General features: G+C 47.4%; 1 protein-coding gene across 1 annotated transcript in view; it reads left to right on the forward strand.

Annotated features, from left to right (window-relative positions):
- The window catches only part of CNBD1 (cyclic nucleotide binding domain containing 1), a 209,708-nt gene that overhangs the window by 138,208 nt on the left and 45,166 nt on the right, over positions 1-26,334 (forward strand). The window lies entirely within an intron of this gene.

Here is a 26,334-nt window from a genome sequence, read left to right on the forward strand (position 1 = left end):
CCAGTTTAAGAACCCATTGTGGCCCTGAGTCAAAAAGTTTGCCCACCCCTGGTCTAGATCAAGTGCATATGAAGACCTATAACTTGTGTTTAAGCCTTTATCTGAAAGTTTAGAATTCTGGTAACATTAGAAAAGTGATCATGCAGCTACTATGTTTGGCCTTCAAACATAAATACTCAAATGGGATATTCAATTCAGTATAAAGGATAAATGAATTTGGGTTAATAAGTCAAAACACAATCCTACCTAATAAAAGAGAAGCGTGGTAATTAGCATACGACCGCTACCCTTCCCATGGCTAATCAGGGTGATATGCAAATTAACTGCCAGCCAAGATGGCGGCCGGCAGCCAGGCAGCTTGAAACTAACATGAGGCTTGCTTGCTTCAGTGATGGAGGAAACCAACGTTCCCTGCCTGCCTTGCCGGCCTCTGAGCCTGCAGTTTGAAACATTGTAACAAATATAGAAGCTAAACAAAACCCCAGAAACCTGCTTTCAGCAAGCCGGGATCTCAGAGCTGGAGTTATACATTGTTTCGATTATAGAACCCAAACAAACCAGATACCTGCTTTCAGCAGCAGAGGCCTCAGAGCTGGAGCCAGAGCTAAAGCTGGCCCAGAATAAAAAAGAAAAAGAAAAAAAGGAGCAGTTGGGAGCTTCAGCCCTCAGCCCCTCACCCAGACTGGCCAGGCACCCCAGTGGGGACCCCCACCTTGAAGGGTGTGTGACCAGCTGCAAACAGCCATCATCCCCTCACCCAGGCTGGCCAGGCACACCAGTGGGGACCCCCACCCTGAAGGGTGTGTGACCAGCTGCAAACAGCCATCATCCCCTCACCCAGGCTGGCCAAGCACCCCAGTGGGGACCCCCACCCTGATCCAGGACACCCTTCAGGGCAAACCAGCCAGCCCCACCCATGCACCAGGCCTTTATCCTATATAGTAAAAGGGTAATATGCCTCCCAGCACCAGGATCAGTGTGACAGGGGGCAGCGCCCAAACCCTCTGATCTCCCTGCGGCTCTGTGTGTGACAGGGGGTGGGGCCACAACCTCCCTATTCGCCCTGTTCTGTTCGTGACAGGGGAAGGTGCCCCAACCCCCTGATCAGCCCTGCTCTGTGCCTGATAGGGGGGAGCTCCCCAACCCCCTGATCGCCCTGCGGCTCTGTGTGTGACAGGGTGTGGCGCCCCAACCCCCCCGCCCCCGCCCCCCCCCTACGGACCCTGCTCTGTGTGTGACAGGGTAGAGCCATAACCTCCCCATCGGCCCTGCCCTGAGTGTGAGAGTGGCAGCGCCCCAACCCCCTGATCGGCCCTGCTCTGTGGGTGATAGAGGGTGGTGCCCCAACCCCGTGATCCGCCCTGCTCTGTGTGTGACAGGGGGCGGTGCCCCAACTCCCCTATCAGCCCTACTCTGTGAGGGACATGGGGGAGCTCCTCAACCCCCTGATGGGCCCTGCTCTGTGCGTGACAGGGGGGAGCTCCCCAACCCCCTGATGGGCCCTGCTCTGTGCATGACAGGGGGGAGCTCCCCAACCCCCTGATCGACCCTGCTTGTGCATGACAGGGGGGAGCTCCCCAACCCCCCTGATGGGCCCTGCTCTGTGCGTGACAGGGGGGAGCTCCCCTACCCCCTGATCAAGCCTGCTCTGTGCGTGACAAGGTAAGGATCCCCAACCCCCCTGATGGGCCCTGCTCTGTGAGTGACAGGGGGCAGCGCCCCAACCCCCAATTGGCCCTGCTCTGTGCTTGGCAGGGGGTGGCACCGCAACCTCCCCATCGACCCTGCCTTGAGTGTGACAGGGGGCGGTGCCCCAACCCCCCAATCGGCCCTACCCTGAGGGTGGCACCAGAACCTCCCAATCCACTCTGCTCTTTGAATGACAGGGGGTGGCGCCCCAACTCCCCAATCGGCCCTGTTCTGAGCCCGACCAGGGGCTGCACCTAGGGATTGGGCCTGCCCTCTGCCACCTGGGAACAGGCCTAAGCCAGCAGGGCGTTATCTCCCGAGGGGTCCCAGACTGCGAGAGGGCACAGGCCAGGCTGAGGGACCCCCCTTTTCCCCCCGAGTGCACAAATTTTTGTGCACCGGGCCTCTAGTCCTATATAATAAAAGGATAATATGCAAATAGAGCGAACAACCGGTTGCTACGGTGTGCGCTGACCACCAGGGGCACGTGTGGAACATGGGGGGTATTGGCTGCAGGCAGCAGAGCGTGGAACATGGCGGGCATGAGCTGCAGTGGGATGGTGGAGCAGGTGAGTGGGGGGGGGGCACCAGACCAAGGCGGGGCGCCAGTTGCTGTCATTGGGGTGAGCCTCTGGTGGTTACTGAAAATTCTTTGCTCTCATGTGCCATGGTCCTGCCCGGTGCTCACACCAGCTTCCTGTTCCAGCCCCACTCCCACCCACTGCTGGAGCCTGGCGCCCGTCCCGATCGCTTGGCACATCAGCAGGTACAAGTGGCAGCTGCTGGCCCCGATCATCCCTGAGGACTTCTCCACCTCCCCTGCTCCTGACAGGCGACTGGGGCAGCAGCCATCATTCTCATCCATTGCTGGTGCCGGCCCCAATCACTCTGTGCCATCAGCACGTGGGAGTGGTGGCAGCACGAGTGTAGCTGCTGGCAGACAGGGGACCAGGGCCATGGCTGGAGGGGCCAAGCAGGGGTGCAGAAGATGGGCTGAGACCCTCCCGTGTGCCCACTGCAGCCTTGCAGCCCACGGTTCCTTTCAAGGTGCACAAATTTGTGCACTGGGCCCCTAGTAGGTTAATAAAAAAGTATAATTTTATCTACAATAAAACTAAAAATGTCAAACATTGAATAAGGACTACATAAAAGAGGAGAAACTAATAGAAATTAACATGGGTGAGATATTTGCTTCAAATAAATTCAATTAGAAAGATTTTGATGATTATCCAGGTATGATATGACTGAATCCCCTTATCCTGAATTTCAAGTATCTTTTGTGTGTCTCTTAGGGGATATGTTCCTTTGAGCTGCTTAACTCTGCTTTGGCTTGGCTTCAAATTCATGTGTTCATTTTCAAAATTATCAATTTGAAATAGCATTGATTAATTTTCCACCCTTCTGTGGCATTCAGATACAACTCCCTCCTCAAAGTAAATATCACTTAAAAATAATTATAACCACCAGTTAAACGACAGCTTCTGCCTGACGCAGCGAGGCCCCTCTCTTCCTGGACTAATTAAGTTAACTGGTGCGGCAAGTGCACTGGGACTCTTCTGTGCAAGTTAACATTTCACACATGAGGGCCTCCTTCCAGCAGTGGCTGCAGAGGGATCTCCTGTGCCACCTGGAAACTAGCCTTCAGCGGGCTGAGTGGTGGGAGCTGAACCTGCGACTTTGCTGCTCACATTTTCAATTTCATTCTACATTCTGTTCAGCTGGGATTGATGTGATGGATCTACTGCCATGCTGTGTGTTAATTAGTTAAACCTCCAACCGAAACATTCTTGAGAACTCTTTTCGACTTGTTCTTTATTTCTACATTCTAATTACTTTATTATTTATTCCAAAAAAGTAAAAAAAAAAAAAATTTAACTAAATAGTTTTACTGAAAAACTTAATAGTTAATTTTGCTGGAAGAGTCATCTTCACACATAAACAAAGATGATCTTCCTATTTGCATTTTCATATAACTTTAACCTGGTTCCATTTATTCCATTTCCTTTATCGTCTCAGATCCGAACCCACCTCTGTGAAACAGTGTAAGGCAGGGTCCAAGGGAAAGTAAAAACATCAGGTTGAAGACAAATGAAAATGTTAAAACTGGAATAAGAGACATGAGCAAACCCAGGATATGCCATCGTGCTATTGAGGAAAAGTGTTGTTTTTTAGCTGCTGTATTGCACTGGTGATAGAAAATTAAAGTCAACTTACATAGAACTGAAAAATAAATAAATAAATAAACAAACATTAAGTCAAACCAATATGTTCCAACAGAATCTTCAGTCATATGTTGGTTATGTTAGCTGAACTTCCTACTCTATCAAAGATTATTAAATAGAGTGATTTTTTTTTAGACCTGGAAAATGTATTACTGAAAGAATAAAGTCCATATCTTCAAGCATATAAGGTCATATTCTCTATTTGTTCCCATGCAAATCATATTAAAGAGCCAATAGTATTTAAATGATCCAGTTTATCAACAATCATTAGTAAACTAGTGGCCTGGAGCACAGACTCATGCACATTGAAAGGAAATTAATTAGAAGAAATATTTTAATATCGCTATTTGCCCTTTCTCTATAATAGAGGTGTCAGAGATGAAAGAAAATTAGTAAAATGTATATGAAAATAATATATAAATTGATTAATAAATAAACAATAACAACATGATATAACAACATCAAAGACATGATATAAAAACATTGATGCAAACAATTACTGATGAATTGATTAAATGTATTCTAATATCTCCCTTTATACCACATTAAGAGTGAAAACACTTTCAGAGTGCTGGACTAATTTCCCTTGTGATGAAGTATTTACAACTTTAACATCCCATGCTCTTCGAACTCGAGAGAAAGCAACATATAACTGACCATGTCCGACAGACTGAGAATATTCAGGGAGGAATATACCTAATCTGTCTAGAGTTTGTCCTTGTGATTTATTAATACTCATCTCAAATGCTGGCATCATGGGAAACTGTCTTCAAATTAATTTAAATGGGAGGCCAGTGTCAGACGGGGACAAATCAATTCTTGGAATCAGAGCAAGCATGCTCAACAATGACAGATGGAAACACATGCATGTGATTGGTGCCAGCGAGAGCTTTATAGTATGTATTGCGCATGCATGAGTCAATGTTTATTTTTAAATTGCCAGTGCATGTCTTAAGTACTTTCTGGTCCGTCGGTCTGATGGTCTGATGGACGTACATCAGTCACTTAGCCTTTTATATATGTACTAGAGGCCCAATGCACAAAATTCATGCAAAAGCATTGGCTCTTCCTGCAGCAGCAGCCGCTTCTGCCATGGCCCCCACCTGCTGCAGCTTTGTCTGGAAGGAAGGACATCTGGTCTAATTAGCATATTATGCTTTTATTTTTATAGACTGGAGGCCTGGTGCAGAACATTTGGGCACTGTGGGGAGGGGTCCGTCAACCTGTCCTGTGCCCTCTTGCAGTCCGGGACCCCTTGGGCCTAAGCTGGCAGTCAGACATCCCCTGAGGGGTCCTTAGTGCTGCTGTGGAGGTGGAAGAGGCTCCCACCACTGCCGCCATGTTCGCCAGCCGTGAGCCCTGCTTCTGGCTGAGCAGTACTCCCCCTGTGGGAGCACACTGACAGCCAGGGGGCAGCCCCTGCATTGAGCGTCTGCCCCTTGGTGGTCAGTGCATGTCATAGTGACTGGCTGTTCCGCTGTTCAGTCAATTTGTATATTAGGGTTTTACTATATAGGATAGATACCTATTGTGAGCAATGCATTCACTATACCTTTCCCTGGAGAGTCATACACAGCTTCCTCTGTGCGACTGTAGAGGAGATGTGCAGTGATTCGTTTTGCAATGTTTATAATGACTTGAAGAGTGGTTTCTTTGTTCACTTGGTTCGTTAACTTCTAGAAGATAAGAAATAACCTGTTTCATAATCTTTGTTCATAATTCTCAGACATTACCTGAAGCAGTTAAATAAAAAATGAAAACAGAGATATTATTAAGTTTAAGCAAATATACATATACTTTATTTTCAATCAATGCCACTGGGGATGCAGTTTATCAGGTTATTATTTTTATGAAGGTAATATATTTCTGTCCAGGTTCAGAACTCATATCTTAAGTCATTAGATTAAAATTATGCATACCAGCTATCTTAATTTTATTGATATCTGAAATTCTCATTTCTACCATTAAAAGAAGTGTCCTACTCTTATAGTGAGAAAGAATTGCTTTTTATATTAAGAAATGAACTACCTCTGCTATTAGTTATATCTCAGTCAACCATTGAAAAAAATAAGAGATAGCTCTGGATTTAAATTGTCTTTCCTGAAAAGAAAATTCCATATCCAAGGTGACAAGAGTACTGTGGACCTAAACACAAAATCAGCGTGTCTCCAGAAAGTGGGTTTATTCCAGAACAACAGGGAACTGCAAATTGGGAACCTGCAGCGGAGGCAGCCAGAGGGTGTGTGCCCAGCAAAGGCTGCAGTGGTCTGTAGGGAGGCGGGGGGAGGAATATTCTGAACAAGTCCTTCCCTTCAGGCCCTGTGAGGGGCGAGGGCTGAGAGTGCCTCCTCTGCCCCACTTCATTTTTTTTTTTAAATATATTTTATTGATTTTTTACAGAGAGGAAGGGAGAGAGATAGAGAGTTAGAAACATCGATGAGAGAGAAACATCGATCAGCTGCCTCCTGCACATCTCCCACTGGGGATGTGCCCGCAACCCAGGTACATGCCCTTGACCGGAATCGAACCTGGGACCTTTCAGTCCGCAAGCCGATGCTCTATCCACTGAGCCAAACCGGTTTCGGCCCCCACTTCATTTTAAATTAGGTTTCTGTCCACTCACTCATTCACTCATGATCCGAACACGTTTGTTTTCAAACAGGAAGAATGTCACAGACTTTCTCTTTATCAAGAGCCCGAGGAACCACATATTTACTGTAGATGGGTCTATTTTTGAAAAACATGATTTTATTGATTTCAGAGAGGAAAGGAGAGGGAGAGAGAGATAGAAATGTGGATGAGAGAGACTCATAGATCTACTGCCTCATAGATCCCTACTGGGGATCGAGCTCACAGCCAGGCACGTGCCCTGAGCTGGAATGGAACCAGCAACCTCCTGGTGTGCGGGATGATGCCCAACCACCGAGCCTCATGGGCCAGGCGTGAATGTACTTTTATCAGAAAGCTCTACTTCCCAACAGCCAGCATTCCTCCTTGGAGCCCAGGCACATGGTTGGGGCCTCGCTGGAAACAGTGTTAAGCAGAGGAGCTCACGCGCCTGAACATTTTGCCTCAGGAAATAGGCCTCCGCGCCCCGTTTTTTCTCTCTCTGGTTTTATGATAACATTTTGGTATAAAAACACATTTCTAGGAAAAAATAAGGCATGGCACTTCAAAGTACTTTTTTCCTTATGTTTCTCTTTTACTCATTATTAACAATAGTAAAAGAAAAAGTGAAAGTTAATTGGAATAAAATGTTTGCTTTGTTTTGGGATTTTGGACCAAGTTTTGATTGAAAAGAAATTTATTTCCTATACCTGTTCCTCGGTATTTATTTTACAGTCCCCAGTGCCGCCCTGTGGCTCACGGCGACGTTCCTTCCTGTGAGTCCAACCTGGCCGGGCAGCTGTCTGCCTGGGGTAACCGGCCACATTCTGCTCTGCTGGCCTCGAGCCGTACCTCCCTTGTTGTCAGCAGCCAACCAGCCAGGCTCAGACCCTCAGGTTTGTCAGGGGAGCCAGGCAGTGTGGCTGCTGTCGGGGGCGGGGGGGGGGGCGCTGAGGCCCTCAGGCGCTCCTTCCTGGGGAAGGGCTCACTCCAGCTGGGCAGAGGCAGGAATCTCCCCGCAGCCCCTGGGGCTCCACAGAGTGACCTTCATGGTCCCTAACCACCTCCATCCTCCGCCCTCTCATACCATCACTGTCGCTGAGGCACTTCAGATTCCCAGTTCTTCTCAGCTACTTAAAATACCATTTCCTGGTGATGACTGTGCTGCCCTGGGCTCTGAGCTGCTTCCCTTTAATCTGGGAGCAGACAGGAAATGCCAGGCTTTAGTGCACACAGCTCACCTGCTTCCTCTCACCAGGCGTTCCCACCCCCCACACACCCCACCTGCTTCCTCTCACCAGGCGTTCTCACCACCCCCCACACACCTCATCTGCTTCCTCTCACCAGGCGTTCTCACCACCCCCCACACACCTCATCTGCTTCCTCTCACCAGGCGTTCCCACCCCCCCCACACACAGCTCACCTGCTTCCTCTCACCAGGCGTTCCCACCACCCCCCACACACCTCACCTGCTTCCTCTCACCAGGTGTTCCCACCCCCCCCACACACACCTCACCTGCTTCCTCTAACCAGGCGTTCCCACCACCCACACACCTCACCTGCTTCCTCTCATCAGGCGTTCTCACCACCCCCCACATACCTCATCTGCTTCCTCTCACCAGGCGTTCCCACCCCCCCACACACACAGCTCACCTGCTTCCTCTCACCAGGCGTTCCCACCACCCCCCACACACCTCACCTTCTTCCTCTCACCAGGTGTTCCCACCCCCCCCACACACACCTCACCTGCTTCCTCTCACCAGGCGTTCCCACCACCCACACACCTCACCTGCTTCCTCTCATCAGGTGTTCCCACCACCACCCACACACCTCACCTGCTTCCTCTCACCAGGCGTTCCCACAAACTGCAAGAGTGCACTTGAGGTGCTCACATCGTGGCTGTTGTAGATGCTGCTGCGATGAGCAGAGGGTGCAGACATCCTTCCAAGTAGTGGTTTTAATTAACTCGGGTAAAGACCCAGAAGTGGAATCGCTCCTCGTGTGGTGATTCTGTTGTTACTTTTGTGAGGATAGTGCCATCTCCGACACTTTCCACTTTTCCATGATTGGCAGAGAGCTCGATGTCAGCTTTGCCTTCACCGTGACCGTTTCCTCTGCAGGGAAGTTCCTGTCCCCCTCCCCGCTTTCTCTCTGCACTCGCCATTGCTGCTACTTGAGTCAATTCTTAGTTATGGTTACATATTTGCTTTGTATCGGATTCTTTTCTATAGTAGATATGTTTAAATTTCAACTATATGTAACTGCATCAAGTGTCTGATATGGTAGATAAATAAATTCTTTTAATAATAAAGAAGTAGAGTTTACATATTTTTTTAATAAATGGGCTTCAATATTGGCTGGTATTTTTCTCTCAATGAAAAAGGAGATGTTATTGGAAACTAGACTTCTCTGAAAATGGTGGTACATGGCCAGTAATACTTCTAGTGCAGCGGTTCTCAACCTGTGAGTTGTGACCCTTTTGGGGGTCGAATGACCCTTTCACAGGGGTCGCCCAAGACCATTGGAAAACACACATATAATTACATATTGTTTTTGTGATTAATCACTATGCTTTAATTATGTTCAATTTGTAACAATGAAAATACATCCTGCGTATCAGATATTTACATTATGATTCATAACAGTAGCAAAATTACAGTTATGAAGTAGCAACAAAAATAATTTTATGGTTGGGGGTCACCACACCATGAGGAACTGTATTAAAGGGTCGCGGCATTAGGAAGGTTGAGAACCACTATTCTAGTGACTGAGAATGATGGGAGTACTGCTCTCTGGGCTCAGATAGCACTAGCCATGGAGGTGGTATTGAGATACGGAGTTGACCCGACACAAGTCATGCACTTTGAAAGGCAGCAAAACAGAGTCGTGGTTTGAAGGCATCACCACCACAGAGCGCATGGTGGATCTCCTGTTCCCAGGACACTAAGCACTTGGATAACAATACTTAGTTTGGGTTTAGTCCTTGACTTCCAGAGGTTTCATTTCTTCAGTCTTGTAGTTATATGCTGCCATAGCCATGAATTTATTTTCAGCAAGACATCTGGGTGACAGCTCATATAAAGTTTTAGGTAGTGTGTTATCTCACTTAGAAAGTACTTTGTCTGTCTGACAATTACCATTACCTGTAAATAAAAGGACATTATTATACATTTTTGGCTAATGGGACATTCCAAAGCCATATCTGAGAACCTTGCTGGTTTAGAAGACAATATTAATTAGATGTCAAGTTCAAACCAACCCAAAAAATGATGAAAATTTTGTATTTCTTAAACTTATTTTAGAATTAGTTCACATAAAATTTCAGGCCAAATTTCTGGGTAAATCCTATGCTTCAGTATTTTTAAGGAGACTCCAAATCTATGTGTCCCAAATGTAATTTCATTAACTTATAATTATATAGTATTTCTTGATAAGTTTCAATATTTATATTGCAAAACCTCGTTAAATTTTTGGAAACTACAATAGATTGCATCTGATTAAATGTTAGAGCTTCTGATAATTCCAGCCATGCTTTTATAATGTAGTATTTTTATCTTTTGGTAACTTATATTATTTGGCAAAAATAATCCCCTACAAAGTACTGATCCCTTACAAATAATTCATAAAGAAGAAAGCAAAAATATAGGAAATACTGTGCCCCATCCATCAATGTTAGGCCATTATAGCCACTGGGGAGACACAGTGACTTCGTGCTTTTCCTGAGTATTTTTTTAATGGAATCCTGCCTGATTGCTCAATATTGACTAGAATTCCATTTTTTTTTAAAGAAAGCATGTAATTGAATGCAATGTGTCCCATAAATAATTCGATAACATCATTTCTATTGACAGTTATCTGCAAATAAGAAAATTTTTAAAATCTGACTCCTTGCCCTGGTTGGTGTAGCTAAATGGTCAGAGTGTTGACCCACAGACCAAAGGGTTGTGGGTTCAATTCCCTATCAAAGGCAAGTACCTGAGTTACAGGTTTGATCCTTGGTCTTGTCCAGGTGTGTGCAGGAAGCAACCAATGGATGTGTCTGTCTCGTCTCTTCTCTCTCTCTCTCTCTCTCTCTCTCTCTCTCTCTCTCTCTCTCTTTCTTTCCCACCTGATGGTTTCTGTCCTCATGGCTGCAAAGCCCTTCTTGTATCATGTTCTCTAAGCGGAGTGTCTGCAGGGCAGAGACTGTGGCGCTATAGCCTCCCCTCTCACCCTGAGCACAGAGGAAGTACATCCACAGCGCCCCGAAGGGAGGGCCCAGCCATGTCGCTGGCTCTGGTGACTGGAATAGAGGGAAATAAATTACGATCCTCCGCAGTGTCCCTGCTGTCTGGCAGCGATGGGCACCGAGGTGGCGCAACCGCGTGGGGGCAGCCCGAGCCATGGCTCAGCCAGGCTCATCTGTGTTAGACTTTGTGCAGGTGGCACACACTGGTTGAATTAGGCAACCAAGATTTTTATTTGTTTGTTATAACAACTATCACAGGCTGTCCTGAGTCATACAATTGGCAAAAATGCAAGATTTTCTGAGGACTTCATAAAAAGTAAAAATCCCAAATTAGGACAGGAAATGAATCTACTTTGCACGATGATTCTTATGTTCTTACCATTTAGAAATCATCTGCTCAAGAAGAATTTCAAAGCACATTTAGGAATGAGAATGTGTATGTGCATGAAGAAGGTATGTGCTCAGTTTTAGAACAAGTTTTAGAATTACTTCTGGATCGTGTGCTATAAGAACACCACATGTATGAGAGACAGCAGACACATGCAATCAGCTCTTTTACAAAACTAATGCACTTAAAAAATCCCCTGACAAAATATTTTTTAAAATAGCTCATTGCTTAGTTCCATTTTCCAGAACATAACAGAAGCCCCGGACTGCGCCCTCTGTAGGCGCACAGAGGCGCAGAAGGAGCACATTTCCAGGAGGAAGCAAAACGCTGGACAAAGCAGTCATCCAAGGGAGCCTCGGTAGGCTTTGTTGGATCAGGTCCTTTGAGATTTAATATAAAATGATGTAGAGATGTTTGCAGACACGGTGACCAGTAAATCTATGGAGAAAGTTCACAGTGGCTATCTTTCCAAAGGCAAGGAATTTCTCTTCAGTCTCTACACTCAGTGTAGGAACTGAACAGATTCTCTTCTCTGAGGATGTTGTACCAGAGGGACTAAGTGAAGATGGTTGGATTCAGCGCTTGGTTTAGAAACCAGTGCATGTCTCAAAAGATGCAATGCCTTATAATAGGCAAGAAAAACGCGCACCCTACTGATTTGCAAACGCCCTTGCACACAGACTCCCACAGAAAGTGCTGACAGTCCCCAGTACTAGCAGTTAAATGGCCTGTGGGGAGTGCACCCCTACTTCTCTCTCTCTGTCTACTTTCTGGCCTTGGAGCTACTAGAAAGATTCCGTGAGAGACACAGAGGGCTCCTGGAGGGTAATCACACTGAAAACTGAGGAAACTGTGTAAGAGATGGAGTCAGCACAGCAAACAAGTGCTCTGAAATAGCGAGGCTTTCTCTAGGCCCAAAAGAGCACAGGAGGCCCTGTTGTTGGGAGGGAGGAAGAGAACCAGAACCTGGGGAGGAGGCTGTAAATGCCGGTGAGCAGGCCGATTGCACACTGACTCCTGGGGCAGAGTGAGCAAGGATTGCTTCCTCCAGGCTTCCGATCGCCTGTGGCTCAGAGAGCCAGGTCCCGAAATGACCCACTGAATAGAGAAGAGGGTCCCAGCAACTATCTCCAGGTTAACGGAATAGTGACAGGGATAATAATAATAAGCAATAATGATAGCATTATAAGCTTCATGCTTATTTTATATTTTTAAATATGTTTTTTATTGATTTCAGAGAGTGGAAGGGAGAGGGAGAGAGAGAGAAACATAGGTGAGAAACATTGATCAGGTGCCTCATGCACTCCCCCTACTGGGGACCGAGCCTGGAATCGGGACATGTGCCCTGACCCGGAATCGAACTGGAGACTTCCTGGTGCATGACAATGCTCAGCCACTGAGCCACGCCAGCCAGACTCATGTTTATTTTTGTAGACACGATCAAAGGGCAGATTTTGTCATCTGTGGATGGGACAGGATCATTATTCATACTGAGCAGATTATTTAAAATCAGAGCTGCCTTAAAAATTACAGGTTAGCTTAATGCTATCAAGAAAGACCCCAAACGATACAAAGCTTGGTAAATGTTAAGTAGTTGTTCTGACTATACACATATTAGCTATTTAGATGAAGAGATGTTCAATGGGCTAGGGAGAAAAAAGAGGTTGACAGTTCAATTTTATTTAAATTCAGACCCATTATGCAATTTAAATTCAGAAAATTGAATCCAGAGAAGAGCCATCCTGCTCTGCCACTTACATTTGTTTTAACCTTCTCTGCACTTTCATTGTCTTCCTGTCTCCTATGTCCCTCAGTCTGTCTCTCAGACATACCCCCTTCCCCCCTCACACAAATGGTTAGTAAGAAAGGCTAGAATAATTATTTCTACTTTTTATCTGTGTTGACCTGCCTATCCAAGGCTATGATGATAAAAACCCTACCCTTCCTTGTAGCTGGTGTCTGTGCTTTATTTTTATAATATTTAATATTAAAGAACTATGTTTTACTTTTCTGGTTAGTTGGTGGCTATCCTTACATCAAAAGGAGTCATAAATTCTTCATTATTTTTTAATGAAAACATTTAGGTTAGGTTTCAGATCATTAAACTCATTATTCATTTGATTAAGCCATCTTGAGTTTTCAATTTTTATGGTGCCTTTCTCTGCAGCCTCTTAATAAAAAAGAAACAGGTAAAAAATAAAACATTTTTTTTTACAAGGCCTAAAGAAATAGCTCGATTATTTCTATTATTGCCATGATGAGGTGATAGGGGAAGACATTACCCATTACCTTTTCAGCAAAGACACTAAACTACCAAATCAATTGATTGAATTAAAGGGAAATGGTGGTTTTAATATTTTTTTCCCACTTTTCTTGCTAAACGTAGGTCAACAGCTCAACCTGTTTTGCTTAATGCTTCCTCACTGGGAATATAATGGCATGAAATGAAGTTATAGTCCACGTGGCATAGCGGACTATAGACTTCTAGTCAACATTTAACGTGATAGCTGTCACAGATGAAGTTCACTTGATAATTGTACAGAGGCACAATTGCCATGGAATTTTTTTGTCAGTAATGAACATAATTTTCCTCCTGTGACTCCATGGTTTTAGAATCTGAGTTCTGGAGAAGAGGGAGAGAAATAATACTTTAGAAGTTTTACTATTGATAATGCAACATACTGAATTCTAAGTCTTCAAGGGCAAAGATAGTCTTTTCTTTTTTTAACTCTTCCTTTTGTGAGATATATCTTTAATAACAAAGATTTTTTTTTAACATTATTATTGTGGGAAAAATATAATGCACCTAAAAGTAAAATAAACAAGTAGCATACCTAAAAGTAGTAAATTCCTCTTTAGATCTCCCCAATTCCTACTCTTGAGATAATCAAACTTAATTATTTTCTCCACAACTTTAAACATATGTTCAGATGAGTTTACATGCACAAACAAGTATTAACATGAGTTGGGTTAATACATATTGGTCTCAAATGGCCTTTCTCAGTGTTGTATGTAGGGTGTGTTACTTTTATGTGTATATAGGTCTAATGTTTTCTTTACAAATTACTCTAATATATGTCGCAGGATGGATGCACTGTGGTTCATTTCAGTATTCTTTGAAAGCTGAACATTTATATTGTTTATAACTTCTGCTACGAGAAATCTTCCTGACAGGTTTCCTTGCACTGCGTTTTCATGCACATGTATATGGACGTAGGCAGGGCCTAGGAGCCACTCAGCCCTGCTGCGTGCACAGCTTGTATTTTGTATATTTGCACACAGTGTCCAGCTTCACACGGAGCGCTCCCCCGAGTTTCCGCCCGCGGACTGTTGGAGTCCCTGCTCCCACCCAACAGCAGGTGGGTCTCCTCACATCCGTCCCGCTGGGTGCGTTAAGGACCCTCCTCCTCCTCGGCCTCCATGCTTGTGACCTCGCTTTCTCACTAAACAGGCCTTTCACCCCCATCCACAGCCACGGTGCTTTCCAGCTCACCCACACGTGCTCCCAGCCTCTCAGGCAGGGGCACAGAAGGCCTGGCCCGCAGAGGGGAGGGGGCGCTCTGCCCTTTCCCCTCTCAGTCTCTCAGGCCCGTTTTCTGCCTTTTTGTTCTTGTTGCTGTTTTCACTGCCTCAGGCCTGAGGGCTGGGTGTGCCTGTTGGATGAGCTGCGCCAGGCCTGAGTGATGGGCTGTGGGCTGTGAGTCAGCGCCAGGGACTCAGGAACAATATTTATTAAATGAGGTGTCTTTAAACAGAAACACCGTAAAACACGGAGACATATCGGTCGGTTGATGAAAATGTGACTAGAAGTTCACAGAAACCTGACCCGTGTCCCCCAGGACACGCCTCCCATGACTAGCCAGAGCATGCCAGTGCATGTCATTATGCTTTCCGCAGTGGTTAAGGCTGTAGCGCAGCTATGCATAGATTGGAGTTTGCGTTTCCCGGTTCCTGTCGGTAGCTGTGCGTAGCTCCTGTCTGTTTTCACTGGCTTGTCCCTTTTTCATCAGTCCGGACGCGTCTTCCTTAGTGAGTAGCACTGAAGGCTTTCACGTGAGGCCTGGGGAATATTTCCCCGTCCACTCACTGTCCGTTGCTGAGATGTTCAGCACCCTGTGTTGGATGTAATGAGAGCGATCCTCTCCCCGTACTTTCCGGCTCCTTGATTTGTGCCTAACGTGGAATAGTTTGTGTTGTTTTGGTTTTGCCTAGCTCTCTGAATTATCTAGAACGTTTTCAATGCAATGCAGAGATCGTTCCGACCTAAGGATCGCGGACGGCTGACCTTCCGAACATTGTGTACTTATTGGTTTATCAGTGGTTTCAGGTGCAGACTTCAAACACGGGCTTCTGGTCTGTTTCTGTGCTCCTGACTGTCTGACTTGCTTTAAGGTGCTTTTTAATCACTCGCATCCTGTGGCTTGTATTTCTCAGGGCCCCTCCTGTCACCCGCGTTCCTTCTTCCGTGAGGCTCTATTTGTTCTTGAGCATCATTTCCTCCAGGGCCAGAAGCTGCGGTGCTGCTGCTGCGAGGGGGGTTCGCGAGGCTGTGTGGGTCAGGGGAGGGCTGCATCCGTGGCTGGACGCCTTTGAGTCACGCCTTCGAGTCACGTCTGTTCGCCCCCTTTCCTGCTTGTACGTCGGGCTTGGTCTGCCTGCGTGACCAGTGCCCCCAGGCCGCGCCTCCATAAAGCCCGGTTAGGGTTGCCGTCAGTTGTCCGTCTTCCAGGGTGAGGTCAGTGTGGGAAACGCGGGGGAACAAATGAGCTCCACACAGTGATTCCTTCCATACTTGCCAGACAGGTCATGGCCACAGATTCCTCTCTTTCTTGATAGTTTTGGAAATTTAGTCAAATTACTCTTTTTGTTGTTGTTGTTAATCCTCACCCAAGGGTATTTTTTCCATTGCTTTTTAGAGAGAGAGAAAGGGAGGTAGGAAGGAGGGGGGAGAGAGAGACATTGATGTGGGAGACACATTGATTGGTTGCCTCCCGCACGCGCCCTGATGGAGGCCAGGGATCAAACCCACAACCCGGGCACATGTCCTTAAGTGGGGATTGAACCTTGGACCCTTCAGTGCCCTGGCCAGAGCTCAAGTTACACTTTTTATTCTTAGGGAACACTGGCCAGAGCTCAAGTTACACTTTTTATTCATAGTCTTCAGAATTCTGTGTAGGTCACCTCCCTTTCAGCAAAACATGGAATAACTACATAGATCCAACGATGGTCATGCCCGCAGTTACGCAGTCATCATCAACTGAGGATCCAGTTGTAGTCACACCCTTAGCTTTTAGGAGTCAGTGTCTGCCTATGATGGTGTGGACTTACCGATGTTTCAGACAAGCACCTTTCTTCAAGCGCTCCCTTGCTATATGAATAAATTGAAGTATTATCATATCCTCTTACGTATCTATTTCCTGGAAACATCTAAAATATTCATGTATGGGCTTGGTTAATTAAGCTTTTTAAGCATTAAACTGTCTTCCGCAGCTGGAACCACATGCCGCCCCACGCGCTGGCGTCCACTGGGCACAGCTTCTAGAGAAACAGGCCTCCGAGAAAACGGCGCCTGTCTGCGTGCGAGCGCCGCTTGTGTCAGGGCTGTCACGAGCACTTCCGATGTCTGTCTGAGGCGCACGAAGATGAAATGCATCACCAGGCATTTCCATGATCCCTCAGCTCTTTCAAATGCTGTTCGGCATATTTTTACTCTCAGTTGCATACATTTCCATAAAACGATCAGTCTCTCCACAATCCATCTTTTCCCTAAACCCAATCTGTCCTCTTTCATTGTATCCGCGCTTGCCTTTCCTCACTCCGCGTCTCAGAGGCCTGTGTGTTATGTATAGGCGATTGCCTATATAATTCCTCCGTCTTAGAAGTTTCATTTCACCACATCACCACGCTCAGTACATTAGGCCATGAACATATTTTGCCTGAAGGCTTCTACATGGCGTTCTTAAAGTTTCTTCCGTGACTTATTGGGCTTTAACTCTATTGGTAATATTCTTTTCAGACCAAGAGAGGCAGTAAATCTAAAAAACTTACGGATTTTACTGCTACAATGTTCACCCGCCCCATTCTCCTGGGAGGAGAGCCTTGTTCCCTTGGTGGGACATTCGTTCTACTTGTCGGATTCTCTTCTTCACTGATTAATTATTTAATGAAATCAAAGACTTTTTTCCCTTAAAGATTAAAGATACTAAATAAAAATATTTCCATTTACTTGCTTCCCCAAAGTGGAACAACTGTATATATTTTTTCTTTTCGTGTTTTGTTTTTAGTTACTTTATTAGTTAAACCCAGGATAATTCAACAGACAATGGTTATTTCTGTTGTTTTTGGTGTTTCTTTTAGGTTATAAATTAGATTCTTAGAAATTAACAAGTAAGAATTTTAAAGCAACTGCTAAATGTATGCTAGTCCTAAGGACGCTGGGACCGAGGATTCTGGGAACAAGGATGCTGGGACCGAGGATGCTGGGAACAAGGATGCTGGGAACAAGGATGCTGGGAACAAGGGTGCTGGGACCAAGGATGCTGGGAACAAGGATCCTGGGAACAAGGATGCTGGGACCAAGGATGCTGGGACCAAGGATGCTGGGAACAAGGATCCTTGGAACAAGGATGCTGGGACCAAGGATGCTGGGACCAAGGATGCTGGGAACAAGGATGCTGGGAACAAGGATTCTGGGAACAAGGATTCTGGGAAAAAGGATGCTGGGACCAAGGATGCTGGGACCAAGGATGCTGGGAACAAGGATCCTGGGAACAAGGATGCTGGGACCAAGGATTCTGGGACCGAGGATGCTGGGAACAAGGATTCTGGGAACAAGGATGCTGGGACCGAGGATGCTGGGAACAAGGATGCTGGGGACAAGGATGCTGGGACCGAGGATGCTGGGAATGAGGATGCTGGGACCGAGGATGCTGGGAACAAGGAAGCTGGGACCGAGGATGCTGGGAACAAGGATTCTGGGGACAAGGATGCTGGGACCGAGGATGCTGGGAACAAGGATTCTGGGAACAAGGATGCTGGGACCTAGGATGCTGGGAATGAGGATGCTGGGACCGAGGATGCTGGGAACAAGGATGCTGGGACCGAGGATGCTGGGAACAAGGATTCTGGGGACAAGGATGCTGGGACCGAGGATGCTGGGAACGAGGATGTTGGGGCCGAGGATGCTGGGAACGAGGATGCTGGGAACAAGGATGCTGGGAACAAGGACGCTGGGAACAAGGACGCTGGGAACAAGGATGCTGGGAACAAGGAAGCTGGGACCAAGGATGCTGGGAACAAGGATTCTGGGAACAAGGATGCTGGGAACAAGGACGCTGGGACCGAGGATGCTGGGAACGAGGATGCTGGGACCAAGGATGCTGGGAACAAGGATTCTGGGAACAAGGATTCTGGGAACAAGGATGCTGGGAACAAGGATGCTGGGAACAAGGGTGCTGGGACCAAGGATGCTGGGAACAAGGATGCTGGGAACAAGGATGCTGGGACCAAGGATGCTGGGACCGAGGATGCTGGGAACAAGGACGCTGGGACCAAGGATGCTGGGAACAAGGATGCTGGGAACAAGGATGCTGGGAACAAGGATTCTGGGAACAAGGACGCTGGGACCGAGGATGCTGGGAACAAGGACGCTGGGAACAAGGATGCTGGGAACAAGGATGCTGGGACCAAGGATGCTGGGACCGAGGATGCTGGGAACAAGGACGCTGGGACCAAGGATGCTGGGAACAAGGATTCTGGGAACAAGGATGCTGGGAACAAGGATTCTGGGAACAAGGACGCTGGGACCGAGGATGCTGGGAACAAGGACGCTGGGACCTAGGATGCTGGGAACAAGGATGCTGGGACCGAGGATGCTGGGAACAAGGATGCTGGGACCGAGGATGCTGGGAACAAGGATTCTGGGAACAAGGATGCTGGGAACAAGGATTCTGGGAACAAGGACGCTGGGACCGAGGATGCTGGGAACAAGGATGCTGGGACCGAGGATGCTGGGAACAAGGATGCTGGGACCGAGGATGCTGGGAACGAGGATGCTGGGAACAAGGATGCTGGGAACAAGGACGCTGGGAACAAGGACGCTGGGACCAAGGACGCTGGGAACAAGGATTCTGGGAACAAGGATGCTGGGAACAAGGACGCTGTGACCAAGGATGCTGGGAACAAGGATGCTGGGACCAAGGATGCTGGGAACAAGGATGCTGGGACCGAGGATGCTGGGAACAAGGATGCTGGGAACAAGGATGCTGGGACCGAGGATGCTGGGAACAAGGATTCTGGGAAAAAGGATGCTGGGACCAAGGATGCTGGGAACAAGGATGCTGGGAACAAGGATGCTGGGACCGAGGATGCTGGAACCGAGGATGCTGGGACCGAGGATGCTGGGAACGAGGATGCTGGGACCGAGGATGCTGGGAACGAGGATGCTGGGACCGAGGATTCTGGGAAGGAGGATGCTGGGAACAAGGATGCTGAGACCAAGGATGCTGGGAACAAGGATGCTGGGACCGAGGATTCTGGGAACAAGGATGCTGGGACTGAGGATGCTGGGAACAAGGATGCTGGGAACAAGGATGCTGGGACCGAGGATGCTGGGAACAAGGATCCTGGGAACAAGGATCCTGGGAACGAGGATGCTGGGAACGAGGATGCTGGGAACGAGGATGCTGGGACCGAGGATGCTGGGACCGAGGATGCTGGGAACGAGGATGCTGGGACCGAGGATTCTGGGAACAAGGATGCTGGGACTGAGGATGCTGGGAACAAGGATGCTTCTGTTCTGAGGCAGTGTCAAGTTTTAGGGTCATTTGAGCCCTCTTCCCGATTCTCTTTCCAGCTCTCTTCAGTGCCTTCTAGCTCTTCATCTGGGACCATTAATTCACTTCATGGCATGTACATTATGTGGAAGAAAGCATATGGACCTGTTAGGTCCCAAGCCCTGCGCCCACACGTGCATTCCTGGTTTTCTGGATAATGAACAAACCCTCTAATAGCTCCACATGCAGAGGGTGCGTCCGTGCGAGGGGGAGTGTTTCTCCCTGCAGTTACCAGGGAGTGCCCAACCCTGACGTCCGAGGAAGCCGCTCAGGGCGGGCATGGAGCAGCAGAGGTGCCCGCAGGACACTGGGGCCTGTGCTCAGCGGCTACTGAACTCGGTGGGTGAGGAAATGTCTCAATATTTTAATCGATTCAGATGACCCAGATTCCCCCAGAACGAATGGTCCCCAATATTAAACCGTTAGATCTTTTCCGGAAGCATCCTTCGAAGAGAGCAATGATGTCAGAAAAGGAACAAAGGGAAGAAATGACCATGGACGTGCCAGCAGCTGCCTCCTGCAGGAGGAATAGTTGTGGCCACAGCAGCAAGGTCACCCTCGGTCCTTCGTGGCGACCCTGGTGGTGCCTGCCCTCCCGCCTTCCTCCCGTGTCCTGCCCCACGGCCTTTGTGCAGCCACCAGAGCTGAGCTCACCGCTTCCAGCTGCGTCTGGCCCCAGGGGAGAGCTGGCTGCAGGATCCTGGGAGGAAGTGGAAATCGTTAGGCACGTTTGGCTACGTTGTGGCTGGTTGTGCATCTGGAATAAGCACAGTGGCTCCCGGACGTGCTGGGGAAACACGGGCACACTGCCAGGTGCTCATGGCGCTGTGGCCTGGCCAAGGCTTCTCCAGCACCAGGAGGGAGGCGGGAGCTAGACCAACCAGCGCCCTCCCGCTGCGCCATCCAGGGCACTGAGACCTGCTCAGCAGGCCCCTCGCGTGGATGTGACCTCCGGGGGTTTCTAGTGACAGCGGCCTGAACCAAACGCCGGAGGCCCAGTGAGGTTTACAGACGATTATGTGGAAGCAAGATGTGAACTTTATGCCGTGTTTTTTACTCTGTGACAATTAAGTGCATTGCCGTGTATAAATTACCTAGCATGGTGCTTCATGCATGGTGCTTCATGCAAAGTAGGCGTGAGCAATTACTATGATTATTACTATTACTATTGTATTATGATGATGATGATTACTGCCCTGCTACTGGTTACAGGCCCCACCGCCCCTCCGCAGCCTCACTCCCAGCAGAGCTGGAGCACAGGTTGCTAAGGAGAGCAGCCCCCCCCCCCTCCCCCGCACGCTGCGGCTGGCAGGCTGCGCCATGTGGTCCTGGCACGCGGTTCTTTAGGGTCCAGGTACCTTCACTTAAGGGAGACTTGTGGGTAGTGATTAGGGTACCAGGCCCATCTCTGAGCCCCCCTGCCCCCACCGTGAGATTTACCAGCGTATGACTAGCACGATTTCAACAGTAAACGGCCACAATGTATGGACATGGACTTGCTTAGTCTGTGCCCCACAGTCCTGACCACCAAGGGCTGGCGGGGTGGCTGCTGGCAGGTTCCTGCAAAGGCCAGAAGAGGGGCAGGGAGGGCAGAGGGCAGGCAGGGCAGATAGGGGCGGGAGAGGAATGGGGCGGGCCATGCAGGGCAATCTTTAGTTGCTGTTGTTAATCCTCACCCCTGGATATTCTTTCCATTGATTTTTTTTTGCGGGGGGCAGGGAGACAGAGAAACATCGAGGTCACATCCACTGGTTGCTTCCTGCATGTGCCCCAGATGGGCTGTGGATGAAGCCTGCAACTGAGGTCCATGCCCTTGACCGGCATGAACCTGGGACCCTCCAGTCCACAAGCCAAGCAAACCGGCCAGGGCCGTGCCCTGAATCAGTGGCTGGCATCCCGCGATGCCAGGAGAGCAGGCTGGAGAGCAGGTTGCTCAGGAGCGCAGGTGCCCCTCCGTGTCATCATCACCATAGTGTCACCTCCATGTTCACTTTGGTGCTTTAAAAAAATGCTGTTTACCTATTTTTAGTGCTTTCCCCCTGTTCTTGACAAAACTTTAGACTGAAACCACCTCCCCCCCCCCCCCCACCACACACACACATTTCCGCCTATTGGATGAGATTTATGGTGTTGAAATTATTTGGAAAAAACTAGTTATTTTCCTTGAGGCAAATTCCTTGAAATCAGTCAGTAGGGCCCTGCTAGCCTTAAACACCCCATGTCCACAGGCGCTGCTTCGGTGCTTTAGGGGAGGGCCTGCATGGGCCTGGGCCTGCAGTGGCCCCAGCACCGGTCACTCACCTGGGGAAGGAGGGTGGACTGTCCCCTCGCAGCCCAGGTGGGTTTTCTGTCAGGCTCCTGGCCGGCTGCTCACGGGTTCCCCTGCTATTTGCCAGCGTTCGTTCTGCGGCTTCCATTTGCCCGAGGTAGGGACATTATGAAGGGGACCTTGGGTCCTTTCTGTGCACATCTCTGTCCCGCGCACCTGCCTGCTGCACAGCCCCAGAGTTAGAGTGGAAAAAGCAGGGCGACGTCCTGAGTGTAGCATGTCTGCCACACGGCGGCGCTGGGCTCGGGAACCACACCATTGAGCTCACTTAGGAAGGAAACAGGGGAATGGCTGGCTGGGTCTCTGCGGGAGAGCGGGGTGCTCTGACGGACTGACCCGCTGCCCGGAGGCCAGGAAGACCAGCAACAAGAATGCGGGCTCCGGGCGGAGAGTGCGCTGAGTGCAACCCAATCTCAATCTCTTAGAAGCTGTGTGATTTTTTGAAAAGCAAGTACTTAATCTATATGAGCCCTCTTTTTAGATCAATAATATGGCAATAACCTTTCCTACAAAACATCATTTCGTAGATTAGAAATAGTGCAGGGAAATTGCTTGGCAGTTTATCACGGTTAATATTACTTACAAGACACGATTAGTGAGAATATAATCCCCCTTAGGGCAGTGGTCGGCAAACTCATGAGTCAACAGAGCCAAATATCAACAGCACGATGATTGAAATTTCTTTTGAGAGCCAAATTTTTTAAACTTAAACTATATAGGTAGGTACATTCAACTTTAAATTCACGGTTTTCTTCTTTCGTTTTTCTTTGCTTTTTCTTTGTAGCCACCTCAAACAGGCACCTAAAGAAATGTTTCATTTTATAATAATAAAGCCACCAACACAAAAGAATTACAATTCTTAAATTGATGACAAAAATACCTGTAGGATTTGCAGCTGGTTGGAAAAATACAGGTAATTTTATGCTTCGAGTAGGTACTTTTGTCACCCACGCGCGATATGCGGACGCGACTAGCACTGACCACTGCACATGAGACCGCTGACTGGCTCACTCAACTCGCGCATGAATCGCTCGCCTCCCCCGCACTGCGTATTCCGCGGCTGCCTGCGCTGTGTCTCCCGTCGCCCGACGGACCGACACCCCCCACTTCCTATAACGCCACTTCTCCAACATAGACTCGCCCTGGCCGAAAACCGACTTTGCGCAGGGCCCACGAAGTTTCAATCGCACTGTATGTGTGTGCCTGCATGTGGTATTTTGTGGAAGAGCCACACTCAAGGGGCCAAAGAGCCGCATGTGGCTCGCGAGCCGCAGTTTGCCGACCACTGCCTTAGAGTATATTCCTGAGAGAAACGCTGAGTGTATGGGGTGCAACATTTCCTTGGGTTTGTTACAGTGTCCCAGGTACATATGGCACATATTTAGCAATAACCCACCGTGGCTCACTGCTGCGAGGTGAGGTGGCCCACTCTCTTCATCTTGCTCGTGGAAGCGGCGGTGAGTAGAGGACTGCAGGTGTGTGCTCACAGGCACGCCGCACGCTTCACCTGCATTAGCGCCTCCTGAGAACGCCGACCTGAGGGGGAGAATTGTTTGCCATGAAATGCGACTCACAAAGTCAACAGCAGAAGGAGAGGCTTCGTGCCATATTCTGTGGCCCAGACCCCAGGTCTCCGTTGCAGAGGATTGAAACTATCTCAGAATCTCCTGCGACTCCCATTAGTAATGGAAGGAGTGATCTCCACGTCACCGGTGAACACTTCAAATCTGGTAGCACCCGGCATCTGTCAGCTCATCACACTAACGAGTATTGGGACATGAACCTCCTGGGACAAGATGAGATCCCTGGCCACTGCCATCTGCCTTGCAGTCCATTTCTCATTGGGCTTGAGGAGAAGCCTGGCGTTAGGATTCACCTAACTGCAAGTATTATTTTGATTACTTGTTTCATTCGACATTTACCTTCGTTTAATTAGATCACATACAATCATGAGGGAATTTAGAAAACCATTCATGTAATGACCTGTATCTAAGCACGTCTTCTAAGCTTTTGATTGTAATCTTCATTCATGTATGGGTCACATTTTTTTAAACATATCTTATTGATTTTTTACAGAGAGGAAAGGAGAGAGATAGAGAGTTAGAAGCATCGATGAGAGAGAAACATCGATCAGTTGCCTCCTGCACACCCCCCACTGGGAATGCGCCCACAACCAAGGTACATGCCCTTGACCGGAATCGAATCTGGGACCTTTCAGTCCCGAGGCCGACGCTCTATCCACTGAGCCAAACTGGTCCCAGCAACATTTTTTTAAAACATATTTTTATTGATTTCAGAGAGGAAGGGAGAGAGAAAAAGATATAGAAATGATGAGAGAGAATCATCGATCAGTTGCTCCCTTCATGCCCCCCACCAGGGTCGAGCCCACAACCTGGGCATGTGACCTGACTGGAAGCAAATCAGTGACCTCCTGGTGCATGGGCCAATGCTCAACCACTGAGCCATACCAGCTGGGCAACACCACTTACTTCACATATGGGGTGACCTGCCAGGCAGTGTCTCCATGCTTCCATGGTCCACAGACCAGATGAGAACTAGGATATAATGAGACTTTACCCCCCAAAGCCCTTACTTGACCTCTCCGGTCGTCAGCAGCATCGGTCTGCGTCTCCAGAGTTCATCCTGTCTCACTGGCAATTCCGTGAAGAAATTGGGCTCATCTTTACATTTGATTTTTAATAAGGAAACATACTTTATATTTAGTATATGGCCTCCTTCACTCAGTATTGTTTGCAAGGTGTTTCCACATTATTGCTAATATGAATGCATTGTTTATTTTTATTGCTGTGTCATATCCTCTTATCCAAACATGCTATATTTTTTATCAGTTCTATTGTCGATAGATATTGGTGTTGTTCCTGATTTGGGTCTATTATGAAAAACACTGCCATGAGCATTTTGCTTCCTAGGAAATGCCTTTTCCTAGTAAATTTCATTCTGAGAAGTAGGTCCATATTTCAAGTGGACCTACTTCTCAGAATGAAATTTCCAGGTCATAGTTTATGCATAAGCTCAGCATTGACAAATACTGAAAAATGGTTCTTCAAATTGTTATGCACACATTTTCACTTTATCCATCAGCCTATAAGATTCTCATTCATTCCAATTCTTACCAACTCTTGATATATTCTGCCTTTTTCTTTTCAGCAATTTGATAGATAGATGGTATTATTTCATTGTGGTTTCAACTTGCATTACCTTGAAGAATAACAAGGTTTAGCAATCTTAAGGTATAATCATCTGGATATTGTCTCATTTTAATATTAGCAGACCTGTATTTTTCCTGATTTGTAGATTTTTTTTTTATAAATTTTATACGAGTCAGGTGTATGTATTACAAATATTCTATCCTCCTTTTTGCCTTGAATTTTCTCTTTTTTTAAAAATATATTTTATTGATTTTTTACAGAGAGGAAGGGAGAGAGATCGAGAGTTAGAAACATCGATGAGAGAGAAACATCGATCAGCTGCCTCCTGCACATCTCCTACTGGGGATATGCCCGCAACCCAGGTACATGCCCTTGACCGGAATCGAACCTGGGACCTTTCAGTCCATAGGCTGACGCTCTATCCACTGAGCCAAACCGGTTTCAGCGAATTTTCTCTTAATTTCTCTAATGTTTTCATTAGATGAGAAGTTAGTTTAATTTTATGCAACCCAACTCATCATTTCCCCTCATATATTGTGTTTTGTGCTCTTTCAAGGAAATTAATGAAGATACTTTCTTACATTAGTTCTAGACATTTTCCTCTATTGAGTTACCTTTCCTCTTTAGTTCTATAATATACTTTCAATTTTTAGTATATGGCTTGAATTCTTGGTAATTATCTTTCATATATTGCTTGTATGTCATTGTCTCCTTTTTTCATGGAACTATAATTCTATGTGTGCTAAACATTTTCTTTGTCTTTTTTTCTAACCTATTTTATTCCCATTCTTCAAGCTGAGCCTTTTCTTTGGAGTCACTTGAATTCATGATCCTTTGTGTCTAATCTTGTTAATCTACCTACCAAGT

The sequence above is a fragment of the Myotis myotis genome, unplaced genomic scaffold (assembly GCF_014108235.1).
Source record: "Myotis myotis isolate mMyoMyo1 unplaced genomic scaffold, mMyoMyo1.p scaffold_m19_p_16, whole genome shotgun sequence".
Lineage (NCBI taxonomy): Eukaryota > Metazoa > Chordata > Mammalia > Chiroptera > Vespertilionidae > Myotis > Myotis myotis.